The sequence below is a fragment of the Petaurus breviceps genome, unplaced genomic scaffold (genome assembly GCF_028583685.1).
Source record: "Petaurus breviceps papuanus isolate PSGF00001 unplaced genomic scaffold, PetGlider_PUasm1.0 90919, whole genome shotgun sequence".
Classification (NCBI taxonomy): domain Eukaryota; kingdom Metazoa; phylum Chordata; class Mammalia; order Diprotodontia; family Petauridae; genus Petaurus; species Petaurus breviceps.
Genome location: NW_027187378.1, coordinates 42021858 through 42032595, shown reverse-complemented (window position 1 = coordinate 42032595; position 10738 = coordinate 42021858).

Here is a 10738-nt window from a genome sequence, read left to right as displayed (position 1 = left end):
AAGGAAGGAAGGAAGGAAGGAAGGAAGGAAGGAAGGAAGGAAGGAATCATTTATTAAGGACCCAGTAGGTGCTTAGGACTTAACAAATATCTCATTTTGATCCTTTTAACAACACTAGGAGTTAGGTGTTATTATTGTTGTCCATTTTACACCTGAGGAAACTAAGGCAGACTGAGGTTAAGTAACTTGCCACATAGCTAGGAAGTATCAGGATCCTGATTTGAACTCAGATCTTGCTGACTCCAGGCTGTGCACTATGGTGCCACCTAACAGCTAACCTTTGGATGATCTCTCTCTCTCTCTCTCTCTCTCTCTCTCTCTCTCTCTCTCTCTCTACATATATATATATATATATATATATATATACACACACACACACATCTATATGTGTAGAGAATGTTAGCTGCTTACAATCTAGTTAAGATGGAAACACACACATACACACACACACACATACCACACTGAATATCAGCAGGAGAAAATATACCAGAATGCACATAGAATAAGTGGTATGTGTTCAGAGAAAATCATCATGGACTTGATCAGTCAGGAAAGGCTATAAAAAGAAGGTAAGATTTGAACTGTGCCTTGTGGATATCACAATATCTGATAACAGGAGGCCAGTACATGCAAATGCCTTGGACCTAACATGGCAGAGATTTAAACCTTTCTAATATACTTATATAAATTTGCATGCCATGGTCACCTGGATCATTGCCTTACCTTACAAGATCAGAAGTTCCATGAGGTCATGGCCCATGTCACTGACTTCTGTATCTCCCTCAATGCAGTACAAAATTGCCCTGCACACATTAGACACGTAATGGTTGTTGAAAGAATCACTGGATGAATTAATTAAATCCACTATCAAGTAATGCCGGGTCTGAGAATGCAGCCAGCACAGCAAACTGTCAATATGCTTCACTCCTAGTTGCATTTGATCTTCCTCAGTTTTCCTGACACCTCTGATTTGTTCTGACAATTTACTTTCTACCCTGGCTTTTGCACCTGCCTGATGAATCCATGTATTTCAGGCAGCTTGCAAACTTCGCGTCTGGCTACTGGCCTCTCAATAATATTTTGACCCTTGGCTTCTTACGCAACCACTGCTTGCCTTTCTTTGCTTTCAATTTAATTCAATAGATACTCAATGTGTACCTAATGCATAGAAAGAACCATGTTAAGTGCTAGGGAGATACAAAGTTAGGAAAATGGGTCCCTGTCCACTTGTCACTTACAGTCTTCTAGGGAAGAAAGGGCAGAAAATAAGGTTGCACAGATAATAAAAATAAATTAATTAATTATAAAGAGATGGAAAAAAATTCCTATGTGATGGGGGTGGGGTGGGGAATGGTCATTACTATTACAACTCTGGGCAATTCACTATACTTCCGACTGCCTCAGATTCCTCATCTATAAAATGGCCACAATAATAGCATCTACCTCCCAGGGTTGTTGGGAGGATCAAATAAGATAATATTTATAAAGCATTAAGTGGTTAATAAATGCTTGCTTACTGGGAAATAAGATGTACAGGCACTGGAGTATAGAAATCCATCTTGCCCTACTAGAAAGTTAGAGGGGGTATGGGGGAGGATATAAGAGACAGCAGATTGGGGGAAGTCAGGAGGTTTGCTATTTTGGGGTGGGGTAGGGGAAATATGGGGAGAAAATTTGTGACTCTAAATCTTGTGAAAATGAATGTGGAAAACTAAAAATAAACCAAAAAAAATAAAATAAATAAATGTTTGCTTCCTTCTTTCCTATAACTTGATGGATTTGGGGTGCCACAAATTCTTTTTTTTAATGCTTTATTAACTTCTGATTTACATCATTCGTTTCCACCAGATTTTGAGTTACAAATTTTCTCTCCGTTTTTCCCCTACCCACCGCCCCAAAATAGCAGTCCCACAGGATATCCCCTCCTCCAATCTGCTCTCTCCCATATTTTCTCCCATACCCCTTTAGACTTTTCCAGTGGATCTCTATGCCTCAGTGCCTGTATATCTTATTTCCCAATTACATGTAAGATGGTATTAATAATAGTATATATATACACATATATATACATATATATTTGAATATTTGAATTTAAAACTTTCAATTCTAAATTCATTCCCTTCCTTCCTTGTCACCCACCTTTACTGGGAAGATAAGCAGTTCAGTATAGGTTGTACATGTGTGGCTAATGCAAAACAATAACATAGTAGATATATTGTAAAAGACTGACCATATTTCCCTCCCTCCTATCCCACCTCCCACTTGTTCTATTCTCTACTTTGATCCCATCCCTTTTCAAAAGCAGGTGCTTCCAACTTCCCTCCCCCCGGAGCCTTCCCTCCTTCTATCATCCCCCCTCTCATCCCCTTCCCCCCCTATTCTCCTGGAGGGTGAGATACCCTATTTAGTGTGTATTTCACTCCCTCCTCAAGCAAAATTCAGTGGGAATAAGGTTGACCCATTCCCTTTTGCCTTCCTATTCTTCCCCTCCCTTGTAACCATTTTCCCTTGCCTCTTCTGTATGACATAGTTTACCCCAATCTGTCTCTCCCCATCTCCTCTCATTATATTCCTCTCTCACCTCTTAATTTTACCTTTTAAGTATCATTCCTTCCTGTTACATTGGTCCTGTGCCCTCTATCTATGTATACCTGTAAACATATATATACACATTCACATATGTATTCATATGCCCATATACCCTCATATGTAGACATATATATATATATATATATATATTTCTAATCCCTTCAACTACTGAGAAAAGTTTCATAAGTTACAATTATTGTTTTTCTATATAGGAATGCTAATAGTTCAACTTTGATAAGTTCCTTATGATTCCTTTTCCCTGTTTACCTTCTCATGCTTCTCTTGCTTCTTGTATCTGAATGTCAAATTTTCTATTCAACTGTTTTTTTTTTTTAGCAAGAATGCTTGAAAGTCCTCTATTCCATTGAATGACCATATTTTCCCCTGAAACATGATACTCAGTTTTGCTGGGTAGGTGACTCTTGGTTTTAATCCCAGCTCCTTTGCCCTCGGGAATATCATATTCCAAGCCCTTCGATCCCTCAGTGTAGAAGCTGCCAGATCCTGGGTTATCCTGATTGTGTTTCCACAATATTCAAATTGTTTCTTCCTGGCTGCTTATAATATTCTCTCCTTAATCTGGGAATTCCGGAACCTGGCTATAATATTCCTAGGAGTTTTCTTTTTGGGATCTTTTTCAGGAGGTGATTGGTGGATTCTTTCAACCTCTATTTTGCCCTCTGGTACTAAAACATCAGGGCAGTTTTCTTTGAGAACTTCCTGGAGGATGATTTCTAGGTTCTTACTTTGGTCATGGCTTTCAGGTAGTCCAATAATTTTTAAATTATCTCTCCTGGATCTATTTTCCAGGTCAGTGGTTTTTCCCATGAGATATTTCACATTGCCTTCTATTCTTTCATTTGTTTGGATCTGTTTAACAGCATCTTGATTTCTCATAAAGTCATTAGCTTCCATTTGCTCCAATCTAATTCTGAAACAATGATTCTCCTCATTTTTCTGGCAAATTCGGCTTTTTAAGGCATTCTTCTCCTCATTGCCTTTTTGAGCCTCCTTTGCCATTTGAGTCAGTCTGTTTTTTTAAGGTATTAGTTTCCTCAGTCAGGCTGTTGACTCTCATTTTATAATTTTCTTGCATTGTTTTCATTTCTCTTCCCAATTTTTCCTCCACTTCTCTTATCTGCTTCTTAAGGTCTTCTATGGCCTGTAACCAGCTTGTATTTTCATTTGAAGCTTTTGATGCAGGAGTTTTGACTTCACTGTTTTCCTCCTGTTCCATGCTTTGCTCCTTTTTGTCCCCAAAATAGGACTGTATTGTTGGAATCTTCTGTCTGCTTTGTTTCCTTTGCCTGTTCATTTTGCCACTCAGTTACTTGACTTTTGGGCTTTTTGCCACAGTAGGACCATGCCACCAGACAGGGGAGTTTTCATCCCAAACACTGAGGTTTTCTCAGCTGCCTAGGTATTAGATTGGTGCCTTCTCTGAGGTCTCCACACGCTCTGGCAAGCTGGACACACACCCCAGGACCTCCACCCTAGACTGCAATCCAGATCCAAGCAGGTTAAAGCAAGAGCGATCACCCTTCAGACTGGTGCTTGTTCCCCCTACACTCTGCAGGCCAGGAGCTGAAGCTGCCACGTGGCATTGGCTGGCTGTGCTGGCATCTCAGCGGCTTTTCGCCCCGGGGGGTTAAAGCCACGCACTCCCACTTACTGGTCCCAAAGTCCAGACTGCACTGACCTCTCACTTTCCTTTGTGTCTATGTGTTGATAAATCTGGAAACGGCCACAGCTGCTGCTGATCTGGAGTCCCTCCAGCCGGTGGCTGGTCAGGTCCGCCCTGGGGCTAAAGCCTCCTTGTGGGCTGGGCTCGGCTCCCAGAGCGCTGTGCTGGATTCCTGCTGGCCTGCCAGGCTGTCCTCAGCGGGAGGTTAGCTTCTCTGTGTCATTTTGTAGGTTCTGCAGCTCCAAACTTTGTTTAGAGTCCCCTTTTTACATGGATTAGGGAGGGTGGAAGCCGGAGATGCGGGAAGGTCATGCTTCTACTCCACCATCTTGGCTCCGTGCCCCGGTGCCACAAATTCTACATGGAATTTTTAAGGGATCAAGAAAATTTTCATGGGAGAAGGAGGTGGAGAATAACATTAATGTTGGGTTTCAAAGATTGGGTAGGAATTTTAAAAATAAGATGGAAAGGGAAGACATTCCAGTCATAGAAAATAGTGTGAGCAAAGGCCTGGAAACAGGAAAATGGCCTCTAAATTCTGAGGGGTGGGAGAGTAAAGGAGGGAGGAAGAGAGAGGGGAGGGAAGTATGGAGAGAGAGGGAGGAAGATGGAGGCAGAGGGGGAAAGACAGATGGACAGAAATATGGAAGATAGAAATAATAATAATAATAACAATAGCTAACATTTATACTGTATATTGCTTACTATATTCCAGGCACTGTGCTAAGCTGTACAAACATTACATTTGATCCTCACAACAAATCTGGGAAGTAAGTGTAATTATAATCCTTGTTTAATAGATGAGGAAACTGAGGCAAACAGGTTAAGTGACCTGCCCAGAATCACACAGCTAGTAAGTGTCTAAGGTCAACTTGAACTCAGGTCTTCTTGACTCCAGGTTCAGAGCTCAACCCACCGCCCCACCTTGTTGACCTATGAAAGATAGCCCCAGAGTATGAAAGACCTAAATTAAAATCCTGCCTCTGAGATATATTGAATATATAAACCTAAGCCAATAACTTAGCATTTCGGAGTCCCAAGGCAACGTCTCTTAAGACTATAAACTGCAAAGCAGGTAATAATCTATATGGGTAGAGAAAGTTATATAATATGTTGTAATAAATATTATATAATATGTTGCAATAAAATAATAAAAGTTATATAATATGATGTAATATATTGTGTGTAACATATGCAATATAATATATAATGAATGCATGTTATATATTCGTTCCCCTACTGGATTTGCTGCTGACTTCCTCAACTTTGCCACCATGCCTCAGCAAAAATCTCACCCTAGAACTCAGCACCTGGAGCCTCCTCCCTTTGTAATACTAGTACTTTGATGTGAGGGCTTGTTGAGCCCTGTTCAGAGCTGCTCATCCACCCAGAAGCTATAGTATGTGCAGCCACTACACTCTGGTAAAACTGCCCCAGCAGAGGGGCTAAACCAGGTCGAAGGCAACCAAAGGGCCTCAAGCACATTGAGGATTGAGTTGAGAGGATGTCTACCCCAAGCATGTGAAGACTTCCCCCAGCAGAATGGATGGATAAGAACAGCTTGTTCCAATGGCTATGAAGGCGGCTGAAGCAGACCCTATGGAGCACTTAGGGCTTGGTCAGACATCAAAGATGCCAAGGGCATCCCCTGCCTCCTGGGCCATCACCAGTCATCTTGACTTTTGTCCTTCAGCTAGACTCTGTTGACTCTGGAAGAGATAGTGAGGCTGATGACTTTATGCAGCCCTGCCTCACTTAAATCCAATTCACACACCAGTCAAGACATCACCCATAATGTCATTGTTCCTCTTCAAAAAGGAAGGGGAGACAACAATCAAACAAGCAGCACTAGCCGTAATCTGACCCAATTCAATAGAAAGGTTCAAACCCCAGGTGAATCCAGGCTCATTTCACCCAGATGAGCTGAGCTGTTGGGGAAGTACCAGGTTCTCTATGCCTCTCAGATAGTGAAAAATCTTCTCTCCTCCAGCTCCATCACTCTCAATGTTTTGCCTTATTTGCTGATCAGTCCTCAAGGTAGAAGGGGAAAACATGATGTGGATTTACCCAATCACAATGAGCTCCCCAGCCTCCACTCTTCTGGCAAAACTCATGTTTCCAGAAACATCTCAACTTCACTGAGTTCTACAGTTAGGTGGCCATAACATAATGGAATCAGCTGCCTATCAGAACAGAGGGCTAAACTTGGATCTTGCATTCTGTGCTTTTGCCCTTGACTTAGGAACAATCAACAATACATAATTAAGCATTTGCTACCCATTCAGCACTCCACTAGACAATACAAAAGCTACTCCAAACACAAAACTACCTTGAAAAGGCACACTTCACTTTATTGAGTTTTTTCACAGCTGCTCTTCCTAAAAGCAGGCAAAAAAGTACTAAGTAGTGAGTCAGGACTTGAACCCAGGTCCTCTAATACCAAGCCAGGGGTTCATGATGCCTTGTACACTGTAAAAACTGAAGAAATGCTTTGATTCTGTATAATCAATACATTGCTTGTCTGCTCGAGTAGTGGGAGAGGGGCAAGAGGGAGATAGAGAATTTGGAACTTAATTTTTTAAATGAACATTAAAAAATTTACATGTAACTGGAAAATATTTAACAAGATAAATACATTTTTTAAATTTTACATGTCACTTGGAAATAGTTAACAAAACAAACAAAAATGTGTTTTAAAAATGTTTTGTTTTGTGCTGGAGGACTCCTGAACACATCATGCCCAGTTATATAGGAGGGTCCCAAACAAGTGTTCTCTGCTGAGTCCCAGGAGTAGAAAAGGGACAAGTGATTGACCCTGTTGCACTAAAAACAACCGGGTTCCCTAGTGAGGTCTGGCATGTGCTATCCTTCAGGTCCAGTCATCAGGTGTTCCAGTCCTCTAGATCTGAACCATAGTTCCTTCTCTCTGTGGCATGAGGCATGAACTTGGAAATCTAGGTTTTTCTGCCCAGTGCCCTGTCACCAGTAGGGACCCCCAACTACAAAATCTGACTACAACTTGCTCATCAAGAAGTAGATGGAGCAGATTCACCAGCAGGGCCCAGAAAAGATAGCAACCTACCCCCATTCTAGTCTGGGATCTCTGTGAGCTGAGGGCATTTGGTTCTCATTCCCAGTGATCAGGATGTATGGAACATCCCCTCTCAGTCCCTAGAGCCTTAATACCGCACCTTGGCACTTCTATTTGCCTACTGTCTTTCTTGGTTCCCATGGGTAAAGAGCAACCATGCCATGCAGAAGGACAGGAGCCAAGTTGGGGTGGGGGAAGAGTGTAAAGGGACTACATAAACACATATATAATTGGTGTATGTGCAAAAAGATATACACACTTAATTCATGCCTCCCACACTAACCCTAACCCTAATTTTGCCTCTGACACTAATTCTTACCCTAACCGTCTGACACTAACCACAACCTTGATCCTAACCCTACTTGAAAATGAAGTTTCATGTGGACAATTTTTAAATTTTTCTAGAGATGTCATTAAAACTACAGAAACTCATAAACATTTTCCACATTTATTTTTTTAATGACAAAGAAATGATGTCCTACCCAGTTTTAATGTCCTCTGATTCTAGGAATCCAGAAAATAGAACACTGGGCTTTGATCCCATGACACTGGTCTCCTGGCTGTTCCAGGAACAACACACTCCATTTCTTGTCTCTGGACATTTACTCCACCCCATGGGTGGAATGCTCTCCCTCCTCTGCTCTAACTACTGACCTCCTTGGACTTCCTTTAAGTCCCAACTAAAATTCCATCCTCTACAGAAGCTTTCCCCAATCCCCAAAGTCTTCATTTCAGTGCTTTCCCCCTTTTGATTATCTCCTATTTATCCTGTGTACATAGCTATAGCAAGCTATAGCTTGCTTTTTATATATTTGTTTGTATGTTGCCCCCCCCCCATTAGATTGTAAGCTCCTTGCGGGCAGGGACTATCTATTGCTTCTTTTCTGTATTCTGAGCACTCCACACAGTGCCTGGAACATAGTAGGCACTCAATTAATATTTATTGAATTGAAATTGAATGGTATTTGATTGGACCACCAATTCTTTTCTAATTCTGATTAAGTAGTTTCCCTACCCTTATTCGAGCCCTTCCCACAGCCCAAAGGGTTCTTGGATCTCTGACCCACTTATCTCTGCTCCCACCTCTGCACTCCACACTTAGTGGTAGCCTGAGAACATACAGTAGAGAAGCCCTTCTCGGCTCCTTTTCTCCACCCCCATGAAAAGCAGGGATAAAATTTATCTCTCTGTATTGTTGGAGTGGCGGCATTCTATTTTTGAGTTTATACAAACAGTTTCCTAATAGTTAATACTTTCCTGTTTTTGAAAGGTAAAGAAAGTAGAGGGTCAATGCAAAACAAAGAGATATCCAGTTAACCAGGGATTATATGAGAATATAGGTAGAACCCCGGTCAGGAATTTTCCTGAATGAGAGATTTGGGGAGAGTAGAATCAATATCAAGAAAACTCACATTAATCCATTCCAAATTGGCCTACAGTCCTAAGGACCAATGTGGACAGTGGAAACTAGATCTAAGACCAGAGGAGCTGAGTTCAGATTCCAGCTCCACTACTCACCACTTTTATGCTATTTGATAAGTCATCACCAAAGTTATTGTACAACTTCTTCATCTATAAAATGAAGGCATTGAGCTAGATGGCCCCTAAGGTCCTTTATTATACTGGGTCTCTGAAGAGGAAGACAGGCTTGTTTAAAAGTTCAAGTACCACCACACACTTCAAATTTATAGTCTATAGTGTGCATGTGACAACAGGGGTAAGAGCAGAAGACATAGTCAACACCAGAATCAGCCATTCAAATATGGCAGCAGCAGAAGAAAGCAGGAAAAGGGAGGATCAGTTTTTGAATATCTCAAAATTCAGTTCAACAAACATTTTATTATACATCCAAAATGTGTACATATTACCTGCTTCTGTTCCTCAACCATGTAGGGTGAAGCAATCCCTCCCACTAGCTTCATGTATGGAACTGCCAGACTGGGAGAGGCTCTCTGTCTTTCTCTAGCTCTCTGTCTGTCTCTGTCTCTCTGTCTCTGTCTCTCTCTCTCTGTCTCTCTGTCTCTGTCTCTCTCTGTGTGTCTCTCTCTCTCTCTCCAGCAGTGGCCAAAAGAATGACTGTTCAGTTTACCCATAATAAAGCATAATACAGGTACCAAAAATTAAACTGGATGGGTAGAAGGGATACTTTCCACTTTCCCTTTAGGCCATGAAACTCTGAGAAGAGGGTTTGGGGTTTGGCTTTGTTTCATTTACCCTTTTCAGTTCTAGGCATAGGGGTGGAGTCACTGGACCTGGACCCCAGGACTAGATAGCCTTGGAGGCAGGATTGTAGCCCAGCCCAACAGGGAAGCCCTGAGAAGCGAGGGTGCCTGGGACACAAGCCTAATGGGGGCAGGAGGAGCTTTGGACTTAGAGCTTTGTGGAATAATACTAGATATGGACTTAGCTAAGCTGTGAACTTAGTCACCATCCCCTCTCCAAAGACCTGAGTGGTGCAAACGGGGATTAGGTCCCACTCCCTTACAGCTCTAGTAAGTAACCCACTCATTTCTCGAAATATCTAGTTTTGCAACTCTCTAATGCACTTATCATGTATGTTTTTGCATTTTATCCCTTTACTAGACTGTAAGATTCCTGAGGGCAGTAACTATATTTTATCAAACTTTGTGTCTCTTCACAAAGCTATAATTTGGTAAACATTTGTTGAAAGAATGAATGCTTAATCTTCGTATTTCCAGAATCATGCACATAGTAGGTATTTAATCAATGTTGTTGAATCATTCAATCATAAATTTAGAGAGAGTGAAAAGAAATAATCATGGGCCAGAGGGCCAGGCTCCCTCTGCTAGTCCCAAGCATGAAATGGTATTTCTAAGAAGCTAACATATATCATCAGCAAGGCCCAAGGCCCAGGGTTGGATTTCTAGACATTTAGAGCTAGGGGGCCAGAGAGGTCACCTAGTCTATTCCTTACCCTTCAGCCCAGTTTTCCTGGGTTTCTAGTGCTGTTGCCACTAACTATATAACGAAGACTGACTTTCACAACATTCAAAGTTGGAAAAGAAATCAAGAGAGAAGAGATAGCTTTGCTCTGTGACTGCAGCCTACCCCTACCCTTGGGTACGGACACTGCCCTGAATAAAAAAGGTCTTGAAGTGTAGTACAAGATGGTGCAAAGGAGATTAAAAAAAAACTTCAGCCAACAATGGATCAATTGGCCCGTTTCTGGTTGAATCACTGCACCAAGTAAAGGCAGCTGGCAAAGTAGCTGAAGTGGTCTTGGAAGTCAAGAACACTGGAATAAAATCCTACCTTCTCCACCTCTTATTAGCTGTGTGACAACTGAGTAAGTCATTCAACTTCTGTAGTCTTCAGATAACTCCCTCGAATTTATCTACTAAGACAAAGACAGG